Source organism: Acanthochromis polyacanthus, chromosome 2 (genome assembly GCF_021347895.1).
Source record: "Acanthochromis polyacanthus isolate Apoly-LR-REF ecotype Palm Island chromosome 2, KAUST_Apoly_ChrSc, whole genome shotgun sequence".
NCBI classification, from domain to species: domain Eukaryota; kingdom Metazoa; phylum Chordata; class Actinopteri; family Pomacentridae; genus Acanthochromis; species Acanthochromis polyacanthus.
The window spans coordinates 3,816,178-3,840,428 of record NC_067114.1 but is presented as its reverse complement, the minus strand read 5'-3'; the positions used below and the strand labels follow the sequence as shown (position 1 = coordinate 3,840,428).

Below are 24,251 nucleotides of genomic sequence, written 5' to 3'. Positions count from 1 at the left end.
CAGCTGGATAGACTGGTGCGTGCGTGTTTCTGCACACACACATGTGGACTTGCATGCATGTGTTGGAAATGCAAGCTCTGAGCTGAATGAACAAGAGGTTTCAGGAGCAAGTTGATTAAGTGTATCTGCACAGAGCCCATCCAAGGAATCTCAACCAAATAAAAAAAAAAAAAAAAATAGAGCACCATCACACACACACACACACACACACTTCCACAGTGTACACTACAAAGCAAAGCCAGCACTCCGAGTCAAGCCTCCAGTCTCCCTCTTCATCTCCTCTTCTCAACACTCTCCTTCTTTTTTTCCCCTCTCGGTCTCTTTCTCTCCATCTGAGTCAGAGGAGGTTGCTACGACTCAATCAGGCTCACAAAGACGCAGAGGAGCTCCAGCTCTTTGTCTGCCTCACTCAGAAGTAAGTCACTTTTTTTTTCTTTTGGCTTTCTTCTCCTCTCCCCTCTTTCTTCTGCGTTTGCTTGTCCGATAAAACCAAAGAGGTGAGGCTGGGCTGTCATACTGTTCGTCACTCCCTCTCTCTCTCTCTCTCTTCCGCTCTGTCCTCTTTACTCCTCACTCCCTGTTTGCTATCTCTTATGACTAGCTCGTGCGCAGACTGATGAACAACCCATCTATATTCTGTGCAGATTACAGGGGCTTTGTGAAAGTGAAGGCAAGGAGATAGTCATGTGAAATGTAAACAGGAAGGCATTGATTAGCTTTCTGAACTCTGATTTTTAATGTGGTTTTGTCAGTCTGTCTGTTTGGCCGTGTGCTCGTCAGTCCGCCTGTTGAGGACTTTCTGACTACCTGCTCTCTGTTATGACGAGCCACAGGGCATTAAGACGCCCAGCGAGCCACGTGTGAGATTTGGCTGCACTGCAAATAAATGTCCAGAAACAAGAAGCAGCATTTTCTGCTGGACTAGCATAGCGTCTATCAGCGCTGTCGTACTGCGTTGTGCATGTTTCTTTCCTTTTTTCTTTCATATAGGCTTTGTCTCAGTGGCTTAACGTCCTGCTGGCTACAAGGACAACCTAATCAGGCAGCATTTGGCAGTGCCGCAGGAGTACAGTTTCTGCATCTTGTTGATTATTTCATTGACTTATGGTTGTGATGGCTGGCAGCCTATCAATGCAAAGTAATTACAATAGGCCACTGTGAAGTTGAATAATTGATGTGCTTTTTGGAGCTGATGTATGCTGAAAACCCTATCTGCCTGGAGTCCCGTCAGTAGTTTATCATGGGGTGAGAGAGGTGGGAGAGTGCAGCCTGACTGCCAATGCTTAGTGCTGTAATAATGATGCCGGTCTGGGCCTGTCAGCACCAGGAACACTGGGAGTTAGCTCCCAAGCTGGTTGCAGCGCTGCTATCAGCTTTATCAGCCTTGCCCTCGATCAATACTTGGAAGAGGAATGGTTTCAAGCGAAAGACACTCCCAAACTCTCAGGCTGTCGATCAGCCTCCTGTTAGCAGCGTCAGCCAGGCATGATGGCTCCTTGCTGCTTTCTATTATAATATTAGTGACAAGGTAAAGTGGGTTTTGAAAATTTGAGACTGTGAACTGTAAGAACAGATGATGTGATTAGCTGTTTGAAGGAAAGATACTCGTGAGTACTTCAACAAAACACTCAGATGAAGAACAGCATCGTCTCGCTCAAACCGGAGGAGCGGTGTCAGTGGGGGCGTGTGGTTTCAGGTGTCGGTGATTCAGTGGAAGCAACGAGAGGCAGGTCTGAGTTACAGATCCACAAGTCTGAACGCTTTTAAAAACTACAGCCATTTGTAATATTATGAGACAGGATTTTACAACTCTGGAGGATATCAACTTATCCCCTGTCACAGGTATGGCAGGGAAAGTAGAATATATTAGACGGGCCTCTGCTGCGCCTTGCAGCTGAGCCACATTCAACTTCTTCTGCCAGATGGCTGGGCATTTTCCTTATTGAAACCCTTCACATTGGCACCATCACTTTGCCACAACAACAGTTTCATTTTAATTTAAAAGAAAGCATCTTTAAGCAAAGATATTGTGAATTTTTTTCTGTGATTGTCTGATCTGTTTCTACAACATTTTGAGAAACAGATCAAGAGGCTGGAAACAAGAATGACTTTACAGACTGTAATCCTGATGTCCAGTTCAAGTCACGATTCAAGATAGTTTCCAAAGTTAAGTCCTTCAGTATGTTCAACAGCAAGCAGACACACAGGTTGACACAGCTCAGTGTTTAGCTCCGAGTCTGTCCTCGGTTCAGTCATTTGTCTGTTGCTAGTTCTAGTTTTTCAGTTCAGTGCAAAACTAGCAAATACAAGCTTCTAAACATAAAGTCAGTCGCTGCACAACCTTTAGTATATGGCAAAGCTATCCAAGCACAATTGTTTCTGTGGCTTTTGTGGTTATTAAACATGCTTCTGATGAGGAAATACATACTATAAATCAAAGCTGTAGTTAAACATAACTTTCAGAGACCAGTGATGAGAGTTCCACCGCTAAAAGGAATTCAGTATCAAGAGTGCACATTTTTTCCATGTTTTTATTCAGACTTTTAGAAAATCTGTATATATTAGTGAAGTAGTCCGGGAACAGCATTGTTTTGGAGGCTGTTTGGACTACTGTCAGTCCTTTTTATGATAAACTTCCTCCTCTCTGAATGATTCAAGCGATGAGTCTAAAAGATGCTTAAACCCCATCAAGAAATTGCATAATATACCTCTGGGCAAGAAAACAGGATGAGGATAATGGACGGGACGCTACATACTGGAACACGGAAGGTTTAATAAGCAGGGATGAGAATGGCACACATCAGGTAAAGAGTTTTATTTTATGCAGCCTCTCCATACCAGAAGGCAGAGTATTTCAGAAACATAAATTATTGTTTTCTGTCTCGTTTCTGGGCCAGACAGGGGTCATAAACAGTGGTTTTGTGACTGTCTACCAAGATTTCTTCTTCTTTTCACCGAGGCAAATAATCTCTCTTTTTTGCTTAGTTGCCAAGGCTTGGCTCAGGCTCCCGGTCAGTCTGCCGCTCTCCATGTCTCTCTTTCCTTCCCTTACTCTATCTCGCTGCAGTGCCCACAAGCCCTAGAGCCCAACTCCACCCTGACTCACTCACACAGCATCCATTATGTATGGGCCAAAAATTGAAGAATAACAGGCTTGGGGCGAAGAAGTAAAACATAAATAAAGTACAAGAAAATTAGGAAAAAAAAGAAGGCAGCGGTGGTTAGATCTATATTTGGTATGCTGTCTGAATGTGTGTACCTTTTAAGCTTCATCATAACGTTGATTCTGGCTGAGGTTAGGAGATGTATTATGCTTTTTGTAAAACTGCGAGTAAAATGTGGAGTAAACAACTGTAAAGAATACAATGGACTTCAAACATTCACAAAAAACACTTCACCGCTTACAAGTCTGAAGCTTGTGTAGTCATTAAGAATTGATAAATAGACAGCAGCAAGTTGTTAGGCCAGGGACATGCTGTGCACAAACCTGAGTGGTATTTCTAAGCAGCTTATTAGCCTACAGTGGAACACAAACCTCTGTAATGTGCGTACAAATTTATACGCACAATACCAATCATTAAATGATGAAATAATGAAAAAAATAAATAAAAATATATATATATATATCAGAATTTCGACAGGTTTCACACAAATATAACACCAATATTATGACAAAATGGCAAGCGTGTTATTATTATTAGCGGTAGTATCCAGGTTACATTTGAAAAAGTGTAAATTAAAATTCTGCTCATAGAAAAACTGCAATATTTATTCTTAATTCTTCTAGAAAAAATTGTAATTTTTCCAGTGCAGCATGACATATTAGTGTGTGGTTTCAGGTAATACACTTCATCTGTGGGGAGTCTGAAGCAAAGGTTTGGTCCATCTTATGCGTAATTTGCTAAGTAAAAACATTGTTTCATGTTAACATAATGACAAACAAGTGTTTTTATTAGCAGTAGTAGTATCCAGGTCAAACTTGAAAAAGTATAAATAACTGATATTCTGCTCATCAATACATTCATCCGCAATTCTTGAAACAAATCTCAATTTTCCCAGTGCATCGTGAAATACTGTAATATTATAGAAAGATGAAGCTGGAGTTATGGTTTTGGTCCATTTTATGCACTCGCTGTGTGAATCGAAAACATCGTCTCATGTTAACAGGCTGTGGTTGATTGTCGTATTCTATATTTTCCCTGTAACCATATGGAAAAGTTGCAAAGGGAGGATCTATTTGCATTTTTTATTTCTTGGCCCCGACCAGTTTACTTTACAAAAGCATCTCCATCATGCCACTTCATATTTGGCTCTCATTTTATGCAAAGTTTACCCACAACCACATGGGCCTTCTTCCCACAACCAGAGATGAAGTCTGAATAGGCTATAGGACATGGAGTCAAAAGTGTCCTTTTTTTTGGTGGAAAAAAAGAGAAAAGACTGCATATTCATGAAAATAGTAAATTTGAATTCATTTACAATGCAGATTATAAACAAGAAAACTCTATTTGGACGAATGCTCATTTAATATATGGCAGAATACTAATGATTATCCTCCTCTGCTCCATGGCAAGCTGAACTGCTTTCTTTCCAAAATACATTAACTAAGGTCTCTGACTGTAACAACGGATTCTTTTTCTTCAAGCTATGCTCATCCCTGCACAAAGAGAAACTGTTTCTGTACCTCCTCTCCTTCTCATCAACAAAGCACCAGGTTAGAAGGTCTCTTCTGCTCCATCTCTCATCTGACGAAAAATATCAACTACAAGGTTTTCTTCTCATCAAGGAGAATAACGTTCTCTTAATATGTTTTCTGCTATGTTCTTTTGAAAATCCCAATACCACGCCGACGTACCATGCCTCTAATTTACTCTTTTAAAGGGCAATAGAACTGAAATATTCTGCGCCCAAGGCAACTGCTGGAAGGCAAGCAGGCATGCAAGTGGGATAATAGTTCACTTTTACTGGAAATTATTTTCCTATATGCCAATTCAACCTGCTGTGACAGCAGCTAATTCAGCTAATTCCAACAATGCTGGACGAACCAAAACCACAACCTGCAGGTGGATGTTGGCTGCAGATCCGAGTATCAGGTGGATTTTCAGCGTTCTTCGTACTGTTTAGGTAAACACCACCACTCCTTGTCTCTTCCCAAACTCTGCACACTGTTTCACAAGGATGGATTACATGCAATAAAGGTGCCTGGCAACCTATTTACCTCCTGCTATCTCATTATAACACTTTCTGGTTGGATATTAGCTATTTATTGCCAGACCTAGAGCATGTGTGAACCAGAGGACAGGTAGATTTCAGGACAGTGTGGAGAAGAAAGCCTCCCCCTTCCTTCTACGACAGCTTTATTACATCTTCATTACATTTACAGCAGCTCAGTGCAGCACAGCGCCTTTCATTTTTTAGAGTAATGGGAGAAGTATATACAAAATTTTTAATTAGCTTGAATGGGAAATGGCTAGAGAAAGCTTAAAAAAAAAAGTCGATACTTTAGAGCACTGGGGACTAGGACTTGTATAATTAATGTCTTTGCATATGGTGGCTTGCCAGCAATAGATCTCCTTTAATAGGCACGCATTGTGAAATATACAATGGAAGGTGGTTGAGCAGAGCGCCCCAGTCTTACATTCTCACGCTGAAAAGTTTGCTAGAACGAAATTACATTAGCATATTTAACCTCTCAGTGCCTGTGAAATAAAGCCGCCATAAAACACTGTTAACCACGCTAAATGTGCATGCAGCATTATGGATGTGACGTGTGATGTGAACTATTACAGCTCACCAGAGCATCTGCAGCATCAGCCCATTTTATGGAATATTCACTTTCAATTTGTATTCAGCTGTTGTTTCTAATTCGAACACGAGTCAATAATAATATATTAAAAGGTTCCTATATATGCCACGATAATGGACTGTAAAATTGTCTTTGGACACTTTTAATGCATCAAATCTGATCACTCTCATCCCTTCGTAAGACAAATATCAAAAACATACCTCCTTGCATTACAGAGTTAAATAGAATGCAGATCCAGTGGCAAATTAGGAAACTGTGAAATAAACTCAGTAGTCAGAGATAATAAGGATTACATTAGTCTTTTTTAAACCCACTTGAAAAAAAATGAGACTCATCTCTTCTTTTATTACAGGAGTTTTGCTATGGAATAATTAGAATAATGGAACATATGCTGAGATGATGAAAGTGTCTTATGCTGCGTTGAGGCAGGTCAGTGGTAAATCTAATCTATTCAATCTATTTGGTGCGTGTCTGTGTGTGTTGGTGTGAGCGTCTGGCCGATAAGCTGACCAGCTGAGAGCAGGAGACGCCCTGAGGAGGGTGGAGATGGCGAAAGCATGGGAAGAAAAAGTCAAAGTGACTCTGCCGAGGGCTCAGGCCTCGGGAGCGGCTCCACATCTTATCTCCTGCTGTCCCTCAGCAGACCTTCAGCTCTGATCCAGATGCAGGTCATTTAGAGCATGGAGGGTAACTCTCAATCAAAGCAGCTCGACTCCGGGATAATTCCGTCTAACCTCAGAGATACTGTTTTATATGTCAGCAGATGTACCGGAGCTCGATAAATGTCGCTCACAGAATGCGAATCTGAGATCGTTTCCTGTTTTAGTATGTTAGTGTATGAGCTTCCTGTTCCCGTCTGGCTAGACAAAAGTCAGGGTTTAAGTTCAGGTGTCTGCATGTCCACGAGTGTCCGTTAGCATCACCGCAACATAAATGTCATTTTCACATGAGAGTCTACACAAGTCCTCATTTTCAGATGTCCATATACAGCCCATGTGCAATTACACAGAAATAGCAGTACCATTCATGTGCAGAACATGTACATAGATGTCTTTATAGTGCACATGTATGGAACAGAGTCCTCCAAGCAAAATTCCAAATGAAACAGAAGAGTCTGTGTCTGTGATGTCTGCAGCTGTCCACATCTTCACTTCAACTTCACAGTCTAAAGATCAAGGAAGGAACGCGGCAGAGTTATGTGATGATCGGCGTACGTTTGTCCTTCTGTGAATCTGTGAATAACGGATTTGGATGAAATTTTCAGGGAAGGTCAGAAATGACACAAGGACCACCTCATTAGGTTTTGGCAGTGATGCGGCTTATAGTCTGGATCCACGGATTTGTTAAGGATTTCCCATTGTGAGATAGCAGCACGGTGTCACTGTAACCATGACAACAAGTGAACACTACGTTAGCTGCCTGCTGACGATCACATGATTGCGATCCTACTACAAATCTACCAGGGCTTATCCATCACAAATGACACAAGGAACAACAGATTTAACTGTAGGCGTGTTTCTGAGTCCCATCGATTTCCGAAGCCCGCTACATATTTAGGTCAGGCGATTCGGTATCCGTACATAACGTGCAAATGCAGAACACACACCACTGCTCAGCACAAGATCTTTTTTTTTAAAGATTTCATTTGTCGGAAATGATACAGAGACTGAGCAGCCTTGGCAGAGCACTGCAATCTCCGGGTGCTTTCTTGTCTTTACATACTTTTAGTGCAAACACCAATTCATGGTTTCCATGTCCTCACAAAAGTCTTCATGATGTAAATTTCTTCATTTTCCCAAATTCGTCAAGTCTTCATGGACCCTATTACAGGCATCTGCATGTCGCCCAGTTTTTGAGACCGCTTAGACAGTACAAACTCCAAGCCCTGACTGTGCCATGAACACAAATGATACTTAAAAGAAATGTGTATTATGAGGAGGAGGCTGTGCAAGAAGATTCAGAGCTATCGACACCTTTAGAATTCATCATTAGAGGGCTGTAATTGAAATAGTCAGAGCTGAATCTCTAAAATCTAAGTTCCAAATTCTCCAGAAGTCCCGTGTTATGTCTGCCCGCTGTGCTCAGCACTCCTCAGGAATAATCACATCGACACGGTGCTACAGTCCAATCTTTAACCAGCTGCTGCGTCCAGTAAAAAGCACAAAGTCACAGCCAGCTTTTCACAAGCATCCACATGAGCCTGTGTGTTATTCTGTGTCGGGTATGAGGGGCAATCTAACTGTCTGTGCAGGAGACCAACACATACATATTGTAGTATGAATGGACATCACACCGTCTGCTTTCACATCATGAACTGGACTTAAGAATGGGAGTTTTCTAGATCTGTGACGGACTGACAATCCGTCCAGATGTTTCTCTGCTTTCTGTTCAGCACTAGTAAGGCATTAATGTCCTTTCCTGAAATAATAATTAAAAAGTCTGCATGCGTGAGCGTGAAGTTAACGAAGAAACTGAGCTGAATGATTGGGAGTCACAATCTTGTTTGACAGATGCTTGAACTGAATTGAAGATCCTTTATTTTTTAAACACCACCCTGCAGCTCTCCTACCGATGTTCCCCTGAATGTGTTGATGCATGTGAATGTGCACATGTGAACCTGTAAAGTATTGCAGACAAGAGCGGATTTGTGCTGCTTATTCAATATTGCCAAAGAATACCAGTGCTTTAAGCCACCTGGGTAAACAGGTTATTGCCATATCAATCATTTACAGCGACATCCAATGGTCGTGACCACAGACAATATTGACCAACAGACTGACAGAGATGAATGCTGCTGCACATAAACCGCCTCCTCTACCTTTCCCTCTCTGCAGACTCCATCTATTCTTCTCTCTCCTGTTCTCCCAATCATCTGTTTTCTCCTCTGCTCTTTCAATCATCTGTTTTCTATTCTGTTCGACTCATTTTCAACTTTCTGTTCTACTCTCTTTGTTATCTGTGTCTTTTCTCTTTTTATTCTTAAAGCAAGAACAAAACCCTTTCTGCCGGTTGTGACTTAAGCCTGACCCTTTAAGCTGTAGAAAATTGGATTATAATAAGCATTAACCAAAATACGAATAGAAGAAATAATGACTATAATTATTAACAATTAACTCCATTTGAAACCAGCTCATTTGGGTGAAAAGGCCATTTCCTCAAGTGTAAAAAAAAAAAAAAAAAAAGGTCACACCTGGCTGACATATCAATCTGAAGTTACTAATTATGGCACAGAAGAAGTAGTGCAATGGTTCAGCCTTGTGTTTAATCAAACACAGAGGTATACATGACATCTATACAGAGAGGTACCTGGAGAGAACCACGCTGCGTTTAGGATTAAATGTGGCTGAGAGCAGCAACACCTTGTGACACAAACATGATAATTCCCTTAATGGTGGCCAGCAGGAATGAATAAAATGAGTCAGTAATTTTTGCAAATGGGTGCTGTAGTCAAAGAGGAAACTATGTGAATGTAAAAACAACATGCTGCTGTTCAGAGGGACGATTTTAAACGACGACGCAGACGTCCGTGCGCTCTGTCACCCGCATACGGAGTAATCTGGAAGGGAAAAAATGACTCCCTTCTGATTTTGAGCCTCAGTTGTTGTGTTGAGCCTACACTAAGCATTAACAGTGCATGAAGCCACAACCACAACGCCTGACCGCGGTCTGGCGAAGTTCAATGAGGAGTCGTTTCAGATTTACTGCACACGATCGGCAGCTGCTTTCCTTCACTCCAACACCTTCCCACACCTGATTGGATCAACATGACATTCACTTTGCTTCTAGTTTTGAAGCCGTAAAAACGTGATAGCAGTTTTGTAAACACTGACCTTGGACACCCATGAGAGCTATTTGTCCAATTTCTGATATAAAAAGTAATTTACAAAGCTAAAAGCATAGGAGAGGTGCCTGGTCATGTCATCTAAACCACCAAAAAAAACCCCGCTCCTATTCAACTAAACAGCATTCTCATAAAGAAATATAATTTGCTTTGAAATAAACACATTTTCTCATGCAAAAAGTAAGACTATGACAAAGAATGAAAGACTTTTAGTTTAAAAGAGCCATAAGGTTCATGGGATAAGTCATCAAAAAGGCTTTTTAGTGATGTTTGCATCCAGTGTGGTACCAGTTTATCCTCAAGTTTTGTTTTCTTTCTTTCTCAACTATATGGCTTGGTTTAGGAAAACACACCCTTTCATTACATATTTGAAGCTTCTCCTCCATTTTTTGGGTTACCACAGTGACAAGTCCTGCTTCAACCATTACAAGATTTATTGGCTGAGAGGAAGCGTCAGTCGAGACATAAAATAGATGGTAAAAATACGTGGATTTGAAATGTTATTTTTCATGCGTCACAAACAAACATGATCTGGAAACAGATTTCTCTCAAAAGGCAATTAAGCATGTAGTTTAGTTGTTGATGCATTTTTTGGCTCAGCTTCCAGTTGGTGGGCTCAATTATTTCTACATTTCCAAGGCTAACTTTCAGAGGCTGATAGATGATATCCAGAAGTCAATATTCAAAAAATGATATTCTTTTTTAAAATTATCATCCTTTTCAGGTTTCTTTAATATGCAAATAGGCACATATATTACACATTATATCTGCACGGTAGTCCCAGAATTGCACTTAATTGGTTTTCTAATTTTCATTTCAATTAAATTTGGTTCCAGTTTTAATTTGTTTTATGCAAAGCTGGGCTGCACACATGCAGGCTATGACATTTTCTACTTAAAGGGGAACTTCGTTTTTTTTCAACCTGGGGTCTGTTTTCATATGCCATTTCATACATGTGAGTGATGGAGAAATGAATTTTCAACATAGCTCCCGTATTTAGCCAGGCAGGCAGCTTAGCAGCTCAGCTAGCAGCTCGGCTAGCAAAAAGTATGGGGCAGCTGGCCCCCCCACATCAAAGTCCGCCCTAACGTGCTTTTTTTCCCCACACTGACCGGCTCAGATAGTCTCAATGAGTGTCCCACAACATACTAGAGATGAGAAGTGAACGAAAACCTCCACATTACCTGGCGATCGCTCTTTGTTGTGGTCTGTATCCAAAGCTCAGGATGCTAGAACGCAAATCTCGTTCCAAAATTGCATGATAGCTCGCGCCAAAACTGGACCACAACAAATAGCAATCCCCAAGTAATGCGGAGATTTTCGTTCACTTCTCATCTCTAGTATGTTGTGGGACACTCGTTGAGACTATCCGAGCCGGTCAGTGAGGGGGAAAAAAGCACGTTAGGGCGGACTTTGACGCGGGGTGGTGGGGGTGGTGGGGGTGGGGCAAGTTGCCCCATACTTTTCGCTAGCTGAGCTGCTAAGCTGCCTGCCTGGCAAAATACTGGAGCTATGTCGAAAATTAATTTCTCCATCACTCACATGTATGAAATGACATGAAAACAGACCCCAGGTTGAAAAAAAACGAAGTTCCCTTTTAACGGGTGACTCATGGGTTCTCCTGGTTTTCACTTGCCCATCTCAGGCAAGTCTGGCAGAGCAGATATGCTTCAATTTTATCTGTTTTATTTGTATATGCACCCTTCTACACAGGCTACGTGATGCTTTTTACCCACACAATCACAATCTCTAGCATATTAGCACTTCTAGTCTATTCTATTCCGTTTTCCACATGTAACTACAGCGACTCAGTGCTGGCAAAACACCGGTGGCCTACACTCAGAGCTGCACCTGAACACATCCTGTGCAGACACACACTAAAGGTGAATTTGCTGAGCATTGAGAGAAGGAAGGAGATGTTTTAATGATAACTTCATTCCCCTGTGGCTGAGGAGCTAGATGAGTAAATCAAGTGAAACCAAGTGGTAAATGCATGAGAGTAGAGCTGATATATTATTGATGATCCGTGGCATTGCATGACCAAACACACACACGGTAACACACATGCACCCACAAACCATAAACATGGACTCACACACGTACAAATGCACATCTCATAAAAAATGTCCAGAGTCCAGCCCACCGTATAGGCGGTGTACACTCTCTTGTCCTCCATCTCTTAGAAAAACAGTCTATAAGGTCTTGTCATATAGTGCACAGTGACCCCAAAAAGCATTTGGACATTTAAGCCGCAGTTAAAATGCATGACTGCAGTTGCCTGACATAGCAAATGGCATTTCTTTTAAAGATAGAGCAAGCACACTTTAAGAAAATACGCCACTAAAAGACATTTATTAGGTTTTAAATGATGCTGCAAAGTTGTAGAAGTATGTGAGCACCTAATAATGTCTTCATTAAACATCACAGTTACAGTGTTTCAGGACTTAGTTTGCCATTTTTATTCTTGCAGAACAGCCCAAGAAGGTAGTTTCTCGAATAGCTGTAGTGAAAGTTGCCTTGATGTTTCTGCCACCAGAGGTTTCAATTCAGTTCACTTTTGTTCTCATCACATCCCGTTACACAGGTGCTCTTCTGGGTTTGGATTTAGGTTCATGGAGCACCACTCAAAGGCTGATTCTGAGAAGAAAAAAAAAATGTTTCAATCATTGCAACTTCAAGGCTTTGGATCATTTTCCTACAAGATCTGTCACTTCAGTAATTGTTTGCTTGATATCTTCCAAAATTCCTCTGCACACTTCCGACACATGATTCAACCAGTAAATACAAGTTCACCCACACCATTGTATGAAAAACAGCCCCAGACTTTGGAGCTCCCACTTCCATGCTGTACTGTGCAGTCTGGTTGCTTCCGGCTTTTCTCCACACACGCACACACACACACACAAAAAAAAACTTTCTCGTCATCAGATCCATGTAGGTTGAATTTGGACTCGTCCAAAAATAACCCACGTCTCCCAAAGCTGCTGTCCTTCTCTGCATGTTCTTTTGCAGATTTAATCCTAGCTGTCTCATTATTTGAGCTCATGAATGGTTTTCCACCGCATCGCTCTCCCGCTGTAGACATTCTGGTCAATCCTATTATGAATGGCTTGTGACGTTGTATTTGATAATTCTCATTGATCTCTGAAGTGATCCATGCTGCTGTTTTATTTTATTTTATTCATTTTTATGTGGTTTGATCTGCGTCTGGCTCTGTCTATGCGCTCTCTATTCTCCGTCATAAAATCTCAATTTCTTTAACTTTTTGACACTATTCCTAACAGTACACGATGGAAGGTTGATTTTTTTCGCTGAGCTGATAAATAGAGTAGACTTCTTTGTGCTTCTTTGGCTTGTTTTTGCCAGTTTTTACAGTTGCTTTATAAGACATGTATATGCTCAGCTACTCTTACGTTCACACAGAGGAATAATGTGAGTTTAGCACATTAACAATGAACTTTTTTTTGGAAAACTTGTCCAAATACTTTTTGTTTTCAGTCAGATGGGTATCTTCTTGCTTATTCAAAGGACAACCTAATTTAATAATCGGAGGTGTTTGCTTAGGGTTGTGTTAAATGTGTTTTTCTATGGATTAAAATATCACTTTATCTAACATTTCATGATAGTATAACTGTTCGAGGTCACTTTATGGCCTCTAAAACTGGCAAGTGCTGCAGTTTTGTCATTTTTGGAGCCAAGTGCACATTAGTAATACTGCTTTTTTGGAATGGAAGATGGCTCCCAGTGAATGGTGAGATAGTATTTAATAACTCCTCGTTGAAAGAAACATTCTTCTCCAAGAATTCAGCTTTCTATGTTTATGTTTACTGTAGCAGAAATTAATGGCATTAATTTAGTCGAGCACAGACTTCTAACCGAGTTGCCCTTCAATTTCGTGCAACAGCAAAAAGCTGAAAAATTTCCAATCATTTCTCATTAAACCTCGACTCACCTCCTTTGAGTGACTTCTTCTTAATTGGAATGTGAAATTAACATATTCTCATGAAATAGCTGAAGGGATCCAGAAAAAAAAAAAGTAGGGGAAAAAAAATACAATGATAGGAATGACACATCCTGCCATCAATCAAAGGGGAGGGGATGACAGAAGAGAAGCGTGCTCAGGGATATTTTTAACCTCTATTTATCCTGCTTTCACCGCCTTGTTATTTCGCTGCTAAACTCAGCTACAACCTTGCATCGCTACACAGATTCTCAGCTGGGAGCACAACAACTACAATCTCTGACTCCAACGATTCATAAAACTCAGAGTTTTGTTTACGTGTCATACTCAAGGGCAAATACAGCACAATGAAAGAAATGTAACACAAAGACACAGTCATATTTACCCCCTGCTCTCTCTTCATCTTGAAGGGCCGCTCCTCTGCTCTCGGGTCCCTATCGGTGCCAGCACTTACTGCTGGCTGGACAACCATGTGTCACCTCTGATACACGGCCATTTCTTTTCACCTGTCAGTGGGGAGATTCATTGGAGGGTGTAATGCTGAGCTCACACCAAAAATAGCTCTGAGTTTAAAAACGCAAAGGGCTGTGTTGGTGTGACGGAAAAGCATGAGACGGGATTTTACAAGTTGTCTGCAGTGACACGTGGACATCATCTCCTTTTTATCACCTCCACCTTCAATGCAGGCCACCTGTAACGGGTGCAGCAACAACGTCATAATCCCTCTTCAGCTTTCCACATTTTTTTCCATTTCTGTTAAAAGGGCGCAAGCAGGTAACAAACAAGGTGATGGCCCTCAATCCAAGCTTTGGTGGGCCTGATTTTATCTCTGGCTTCTTGCCAATTGCAGAAGAATGGAAGAGAAAAAGCAGCTACGAGTGCACAAGTTAGTAATTCACTTCTCATCTCAAGAGCACGCCGGTTCTCTTTTTAAAATTGTCCTCCAAGGCGAGAAGCCAATGAGCTTTCTTGTTGTTTGAACATGAAGGCATTCTTTATTGTCACAAGGATAACACATTGCTGTACCGGTATATCATTCAGTCTGTGATGCTAAGTATTTTCAAGGATATCATTTGTTTATGAAGCTTTTTTATGAGCGGAATTTGCTTCTTTTTTTTTGTAGCTCCTTCAAGCGTGTTAAGAAAAAGACAGGAGAGAAGTTTCCAAGTCGAGACAAAGTTAAGAGTTGCACCCTTCGCTCAAAACATCTTCAAGGCTATTACTGGCACCAAAATATATTCATACTGTAGTACCTGCAGCCATGCACACACACACACACACACACACACACACACACACACACACACACACACACACACACACACACACACACACACACACACACACACACACACACACACACACACACACACACACACACACACACACACACACACACACACACACACACACACACACACACACACACACACACACACACACACACACACACACACACACACACACACACGCACAGGTAGGAGGACAAGGCAAAGAAAAAGGGAGGGACACAAAGGATCCAGTGATAACAAATTAGTGGAGTTTGCTCTGTGGCAGAACAGTGGTTCCCTCTGATTATCTCTAATTAACCTCTATGGAATTGAACCACTGAGCACAGAGGGATTAACGCACAGAAGCATGATCTTTGTGTGTGTCTGTGTGTGTGTGTGAAAAATGTTTGTGGGTTGGAAAAGAGCCACCGATCCTCCAGTCCCCAATTCAGGCCCATCACAGACACACAAACCTCTGAGCTGCCTTCACTTCCTCACATCCATCCACTATTACACAACCACCTGTCCAAGAGCGACAAGCATTACACTCCCTGGAGGGCAGTACAGTCACTGTATCTTCAAAAAGATCAGAATAAAATTTAAATACACGCACACACACGTCTTTGTTACTTCCAAGGATGCTGCAGTTACACATCACTTCCTGGAGACTGACCCTAACCCAACCCCAACCTTACACTAAACTCTACCCCACTTTAACTAACAAGTCATGGCAATTTGTTATCAAGCTGTTTACCTGGTGAGAATTCTGGTTTTTGTCCCTAAATAATAGCGAGGTCATATTATGTGTGTATCCTCACATTATGTCCCTGAAATTCCATGTAAAAGCAAAGACACACACACACACACAAACACACACACACACACAAACCTGCTCCAGCTAAAAAGAAAGAGCTTGACACTACACAAAAGCATTAATATTCTCAGAACTAAAAATGTCTCTAATTAGTAAATGCTTCAGGTGCCAAGGCAATTAGTGCCAAGGAAACTCGCATGTAAAATTAAAGAGAGGTTGAGTGAGTCAAAGCTAACTTAATGTCCATCATGGCCGAGGGCCACGCACATTTAATTCATTAAATATTTCCACATTTCTGTCTGGCACAAACTCTGACTTGTAAGGAAAATTACAAACGGTGCATATGCTTGGAAATTAAACCATGCTATGGATCATATTAAACAAAATATAAGCAGCAGTTCTTGTTGAGGATGCTTTTAGAAGCTCTGAATAGCCCTGACATACTCATCACTCAGTATGTGACAAAGATACTGACTTGGCTCGCAGTGCCAGTTACTGTATGCAGCTGTCCTGGGTTTAGAATGTTGAGATGTCATGTAACTGTCATGTTGCATCGTGAACAACCATCATCTGAACACGTGACAGTTCCTCGATGCGAGTATGTTTCAGTATGAGAGGACTTGGACATAACCTGAGCTAGAACTCTGAGATTGTTTGAAGTGTCATGCCTGCAGTATGTATTTGTCTCTTTAGACTGGTGCACTTGGAACCCTGCCTCCTTGGAATTACATCCACATAGCACTAATTTGTTTTCTCAGTTATTTTGTGGTGGCAACTGTAATCAGAAAGCAGCACAAAACAGCACCTGGACTCTGGGGTCCGGATTTGGATCCTGAGGTCTGTCTGTTAGGTTTAGTCAATAAATGCACTTTGAAAAAGGTTTCTCAGACTTTGACTCCCTTATTTCTGCAAGAAACAAACATATGAATCATGCACTGTGATTACCTAAACATATGAACAAATAACCAAGAAAAGTTCAAGAATGTTTTAACTGTCACATGTGAATATGGTGTTGCAAGATTAGATATTTATACAGTTAAAAAATGTATGAAGAGTGTGCATTTTTTTTCCAATCGTTTCTGAGAGACTTAAATAAAGAAGCCAACTCATGTAGCACCTGTATTGGCTTCACAAACACGCCAAAGTGAAGCTGCTGCAGAAATGCCAGCGCTCTCCTCCTTTGACTAATGGGGTGGGAAAAACTGCAAAGAGTGAGACAAAACTCAAAAACAAAGTTCCTTCTACACAGACTGGGGATGTGAAGTGCCAAAGTGGCCACATACAGCTATTTTTTTTCTTTAAACTGGTGCCTGGTAGCTGACAGTTACACTGACACAGCTCAGTTTGCCACGTTCACACTCAAATAACAATTGTCAGTTATGGTTACAGTCTGGCATAAACTTTTCTAGTTCACAACAAACAAAGTGCAAAAAAGCAGGGCAGAGTGTGGCAGTGAAGCACAAGCAAAGTGAAAGTACTGAGGTTTTACATTGAAGAAACAGACAGGTAGATACAGGTGAGAGAAAAGTGAAGAAAGAGGATTTAATTAGCTGATACAGTGGAGATGTGTTTGGTCAAATGGGTGTTTTATTTCTTTCTTATCAGTGACCAAGAGTTCGTCCAATCAGCAACTCACGACAACCCAAAACAGACCTACAGATGACTCGTTGTAATTGAACGATATCTGCACACCGCAGGATCTGGTAGTATTCTGAGGATTTATTCATTATCATGAGTCAGACACACACATTTATACACTTCATCACCAGTACGAAATGAGGGAGCTGAAATGTATTACAGACAGGGTGGTGTGACAGAATGAGGTCCAGGCTGCAGGAAAAAACTGAGCAAGACTGATTTCTACATCCCACTTCCATCTCCTCAACAACACTAATTATACTGACCCTCAGCATGCACACACTCTCTCACTCAGTCACTCACTCACTCTCACACATAAATACAAGTCTGTGTTTGCCAGATCCCCAGTGCAGAGCATGGTGTGTTTGAACAAGGCAGCCTGTTAAAGTGTCTGATTAGACCCCTGTTTGAACAGAAAAAGACAGCGACCTATCAGCACACGGCAGGGACCGGCCAATCATTGCTCATCTGCTGTGGGCCTTTTGCAACGAGTTGGCGACCAGAAAGACAAACTGAACGACACAGTGAGAGAGACGGACAGGCAGAGACACACACACCCACACGCCCAGCAGGACACACTTAGCCGAAGCACCCAAATTACCCTGATTCGATTGACCTTCCCGCTGTGTAGCAGGTGTGGGTCGCAGCGGCAAACAGCTGGCAGGCAGGAGCGTCACAATCTTATTCTTTGCTCTTTTTTTGGTTGTTTTTGTAAGAAGTGAGGTTTCTAATCAATCCTTACTGATTTTTCCTTTGTTTTTCTACCCACTGGAGCATAGAGGGTCCAAAATTAGACTTCATAAGTAACTTAAGCAGGTATTTGAATTGGCAAATTAGTCAGCACTCTCTTAAAGCTGCTGTCCGGAGTTTCCGTTTGTTTTCAATTTATGTATCATTTTTTAACAAAGCTTAAATGTGTTAGTCTAGTTCGATACTATAATATAAAGTTAGTATAACGCGATATGAAAATTTATTCCTGAGCTCCGCCTTCCTCTCATAGACCCCCATGTTATTCCAAAAAGCGCCGGTCGCTGCCGACCAATCAAGTTTGAGCTTCAGCTTTGTCATGCTGTCAATCAACGGTTACGCGCACAGCAAGCAAGCCCATGCAGAGGTGGGCGAGCTACGCACTACGCAACCGCGCGCACATTTGTTTTGCTTGTGGAGGAGAGAGCATCAGGGATCAGCAACTTCCAGAAAAGTTACCAATCCCACGGCTTGTCAGGCCAAGAGACTGCAGGACGTTTTTTGGCTCGGGGTGCTCGCGTCGCTCCCCGACCACGGCCTCCATAGCCCGCCTGACGGCTTCGTTTAGATGCCCGACCTCTGGAGGAAGATGTTGGGGCGTCTGGGACATACTCTTCATCAGAGGAGTCATGCAATTCTGAACTCTAGATAGAAATAAATAAACAATCTAACACATATACACGCGTAAATGCACTAAGTTTGATAAACAACGTCATCCAGAGGGATACACGAGTGTAATCACATATTGAAACTTTACTCGTTCGTCCTAGCAGATTCATGTTATTTTGGTATTAGGACAAGTTAGACTCAGTACAGCATTCTAACGTAATTCCTTTATTATTTACTAAATGTACTAAATGTAGAAGAGGGGATAACAGCAAAACAGGCGAGATGCTGCAGCACTCCGGGCACTTCTCTCATGTACTGCGCGCGTGCACAAATAAAGGGGCGAAATCAGACGGAGGGAGGGTGGGACCAACAGTGTTTTGGGAGACGCTGCGATTCAAACTCCGGACAGCAGCTTTAACGAGGGCTTCGGTTTCAAACACACGGTAGAAAGTTGAGCAGATGAGGTAATGGTTCTTGCCATTGCCATGTTTGTAAAGATGTCACTATTACAAATGAATCAGCATTTACCTAATCCTGAGTGCAAATACATGCAGTTTATTGTATCTTTTTGTCTGTTCATGCTGGTATTGGACATAGAATGCAGAATAAGTTCTCCAAATATAATATCTTGCTGGTTAATGCCCTCTAGAACAATAAGAACATCTTCAGATCCGATGCGTCTATCGACAGGATGGTATCATTTGTCCACCTCCCGTGGAGCAGAAGCTCGCTTGATCTTGATTTTCAGTAAGAGTAAAGACGATGAAAGCGGGCCTCTATGGTAAGACTTTTTGACTTTAGATCAGAGGTGTCAAACTCATTTCAGTTCAGGAGTCACATTCAGCCCAATTTGATCTCAAGTGATCCAGACCTGTAAAATCGCGGCATAATAACCTATAAATAACCACAACTCCACATCTTTCCTCTGTTTTAGCGCAAAAAAAGGACCTTCTGAAAATGTTCACATTTAAGATATTTTCTTTCTATGAAACATCATGACCAACCTAAAATTTCTGAAGAAAAATAAGTTCAATTTCAGCAACATTATGCTTCAGTTTATCATTTCCACATCACAAAATGTCTACAAAAGAACACAACATTTAGTCACAGGCGTCTGGAACTGAACAATATCGCATTTTACTATAAAAAAAAGACAAAAAACAACAAAAATTAGACAAAATGACAAAAATGAGATGTAATATGATGAAAATGAGACACAAAATGACAAAAAAAATGAGACAAATGACACAAAACAAAAAACAGACAAATATTTATACAAAAAAGTTACAAAGCGACATAAAAATGGACAAACAACAAAAACGAGACAAAAATGGCAAAAGCGAGAAACAAAACAACATAAAAGTAGACAAACGACACACAAAACAAGGAATAAATCAAAACACAAAATGACAAAAAAAGACAAAACACACAAATGAGACAAAAAGTAAACACAAAACAAGAAACAAAATGACAAACACATGAGACAAACAACAAAAATCTCACACAAAGCAACATAAACAAGCCAAAATATTGCAAAAATCAGACACAAAATGAAAAAAGAACAATGAAAAAGCTAGTATTTTATTTTATGATCAAAACAACTTGTCATGGTCTAGATATTAATTTAAATTAATAGTTTTACTAATTTACAATCTATAATTAATGTCTTCTCTGTGGTTTTTCCACTTTAAGGGCCGGTTTTGACCCTCTGGAGGGCCGGATTTGGCCTGTGGGCCTCATGTTTGACACCCCTGGTTTAGACCGTCATGAGACAGGTTAGTTTTATCCAAAATAATTACTATTGCAACGACACACCATCAGTATGGTAAAACTAACCTGTCTCACAACGGTCTTAATCCAGCTCATGTTTCTATTGGTGGGTAAACAATCCAACGCTTGGTGAATTCTGCTTCACAATGATAGGAAGAGTCAACATTGAAGTCTCAACATTGCTATGAGAACTTGGACGCTTCAAGCCAGTTATCCCTGTGGGAACTTTTCTGACACCTCCTGCTGAAAACTCAAAAAGTCAGAAGGACCTTGACTTCCAAAAAGTTTTAGTTTGAATAAAAAGAAAAAAATGATGATTGTACTCAAAAGAAAGCAATACTAACAGATAATAATAGCTGATATGAGGCAGTGCAACCTCCATCACCAAAATTTGTTTCTGTGCTGCTACAGCAATCTAGAAAGCTTCAATAGTAAGCGACTGGACTTCTCTTTTTGGTCCCTGAAGGCATTTCATTGTTCATCCAAGAAGTTTTTTGAGTTCTGAATTGAAGAACTGAATAAGCATGACCTATTGACATATTGCTTTGCTCTGTGGGATGAGCACTCTCCGAATGTTGCGAAAATACAACAGGAAGTTAACAAACTCTCAACAAACAGTAACCACTTCCATCTCAACATAAGATGCAGACAACACAAACTCGTCCCAAACAGCTAATGCCTCGGCTCCGCTGTCAAAGGCCACGGAGCAGAACTGATACGACCGACGGCACCGAGCCAGCTACTAAGCAAGAGGATAAGACAGGCCCATTTTACTATTGATGCACTTAAGAACGGGAGTAAACAGACCCTCGAGAAACTGACAGCCAGCGCAGTCATGGGGGAAGTTTCCAAGTTGATTGAAAAGACACAGTTAACACAGCCTAAAAAACACAAGGAACAACAAACAAAGAAATTCCAGACATTACAGAGAAGATGAAGAGAAACTTCCGAAGCAGCCAGAGAGAAACAAGACGACTCCACTACTAGACATTACAGAACTGAACTGAAGAACCACAAAGAGACCTCCCGTCTGCTTCTCCTGAAGTTTTTAGGATTAACGTGACCTGGATAGCTGAGAATATACACAGACATGCTGCTGGAGTCATCTGCTTTTTGCCAAATACGTTTTGAAGGGAGCATAATTGCTTCCTGGATTATGTTAAGTAATGATGTTATTTTCAGGATTTTGTCAGCAGAGACTGGGAATCATGTCATGCACCCCACATGTTGTGAGCTTTAGACCACTTGTAGTTAATTAAGGTTGCAAAAAGCAATATGTCAAATGAGTGTTATATTTTAGTTTTCCTTTATATCGGCTTCAACCTAGCCAGAACATTGTTAATCCTCCTTTCGTTGTCAGAATCAGACCATTTTGCAGATACTTTTTTGTTCTGTTTCACAAAGGCCATCGCTATGGAGTCACAAGAGTGCCAAATCAAAATATAAATAAATAAATACATAAGGAATTATAAAGAGAAATAAATAAATAAATGTGGAAATATAAAGAGAAATAAAAAGGTAAATACATAAATGTAGAAATATAAAGAGAAATAAATAAATAAAAGGAAAAAACAGAAAAGGTAAAAGCAAAGACAAAATTTTCCTTTTTATTTATTTATTTATTTATGTATTTCTCTTTATATTTCCACATTTATTTATTTATTTATTTATTTATATTTTGATTTGGCACTCCTGTGACTCCATACATTGCAACAGAAGGTTTCCAAAAAAACTTATTTGCTAATACAAATTCGTTTTTTTTTTTATTTATTTAAGGCGACAGGGATTGCAAGTGACATGCAAAGCTTTTGATCAGTTGGCCTTTGGTAACACTTGTTCCTTGAGGTTTTCTCGGGTCTTAAAGGTTGCCTATTGTCTGCCTGAGCGCTGGGAGGAGGAATCTGGATGTAGGGGGCTGGAATGACTTCTCCTTGACTGCCTCCTCTATCTCTGCCTGCCGTCTAGACCAGCAGCTAAGTCTCTGTGTCCCTAAACTCCCAGTGCAGCAGAGACAGACAGTCTGTCTGTGTCAGCAGCCACTGCTCCACTCTCAGCAATGACCCTTCACATTTAGTCGTCCCCAGACGGACCCTTTCTTAACCCCTCACCACGGACTCGTACCTCGGCGCCCCTCTCACCTCTACCAACACACCCACATCCATGTCAAAGCCGCCAGTCTGTCCATGCTGCTGTGCTCTCTTTTTCTGTCACAAAGTCACCCCACCCTTCTCTGTCACCCTACCCTTGTACCCCATTGTTTCAGCCTCCACTGTTCTGCCCCTCTCACGCCCTCACTCTCTTCAGGTATCCTGAGCTGCATAATTCAGTGTAATTTGTCCACAACGAAGGCGCTAGCAGTCGTGTCGATCTTTATAAATGGAAAATCGCTCCGTTTTTCAATTTGCGTTATTCTCCGTTGAATTGTGGCACCGTTTAACTGATAAGGTCAGAACATTGTTTCCGCTCAGTCATTTTTCTTTGTCTTTAACGTAAATGATCGTTATTTGCTCACTGAGGGTTGCAGGGGTGGAGAGCTGAGCTAACGACCAATAGAAACCTTTTTGTTTTAGCTCATGTAACAAAGTGGCTTTGGAGGAGGGAAAGCGTGATGAGGACCAAGTGCTGCTTAATACCAGAATGATTGACTACCGTGGGGAAAATAATCACCACACTTTATTCAAGTCCTGCATTTACAGGTCATTTAAAACTTTATCTGATGGGACTAATAGACAACAGGCAATGGAGGGATACTAATTTGATTGAATAATGAGCATAATTATGTTTTAATAAGGAAACTGTGCACGTACAGTTGGTGAATGATTGCGGTGGCTTCTGTTTTGTTATGCACATATATTAGCCGTTGCCTGTAGAAGCAGACATTTCTGACAAGCACCTCTCGAAACATTTGTCTCAACAAAAGGCCACTTATCATGAGCGCATGCCTACGTTTGACCTCGACTGGAGTGAACTCCAGCTGGGACACATGAGGATTCTGTGCAGACTTCAGAGACTTTGGCTTTAACTGCGTTCAAACTTACTCGCACACATCAAAAAGCATTCTTTGAACTTTCATCTTCTAAGCACAAAACACACTTTTCTGCTCTGTGATCAATCGCTTTGGCATAAATTACAGAGTTTATTTCTTTTTTTTTTTTATCTCCACTGGTATCTAGAGTAGGCACAATACCAAAAATTTGACTTTGATGCTACACATGTCATGACATACATCTGTACATCAGTATTGATTTAGAAAAATCAAAACATGAGGAAAAGTACTGTTTGTCCGTTCCTTCCAATATAGATTAAGTCCAACTGGAATTGCATATTTCCTGTTTCCCATCTGACTGACTGAGTTGTTTCCCCACTAAAACAGTGGGAATCATCTCCAAAAATGCTAATTTGTGTTGATTGTCACCCTCTAAATGTTATGTATCAATAAAGATAATGAAAAAAAACTACAACATGAGGAAAAACAATGAAACGATAGATGACAGAACGTGGAACTTACTCACTTTGGCTACATTAAACATGTAACATATGGAGACTGGTGAGCTGATTGTTTTGTCTTCAGTTGTTTGGTGCCAACTCATCATAGAATCTTCAGGTTTTTTATCGAGTTTGTCTAATATGGATAAATGAATATCCATGGATCCTTAAGGAAGAAGCATCTGAGCAACCAATGGCTGGTTTTGGCAAAATAAATGCCAAGAGTATGATCAAGACCTTGTTTCATTTCCTGCTAGGTGGTCTTTATTTTTGTAAAAATCTACACTTTATTACCCATATGTGTGTAA

The 24,251-nt window shown here is 40.9% G+C and overlaps 1 protein-coding gene across 1 annotated transcript in view; it reads left to right on the top strand.

The window, feature by feature from the left end:
• Nucleotides 1–285: 285 nt before the first annotated feature.
• The window catches only part of sema6dl (sema domain, transmembrane domain (TM), and cytoplasmic domain, (semaphorin) 6D, like), a 114,074-nt gene continuing 90,108 nt past the window's right edge, over nucleotides 286–24,251 (top strand). Inside the window, exon 1 of the mRNA XM_051937938.1 lies at nucleotides 286–415. The gene's annotated coding sequence lies outside the window, so the exon portion shown is untranslated. The remainder of the gene's footprint in view (nucleotides 416–24,251) is intronic.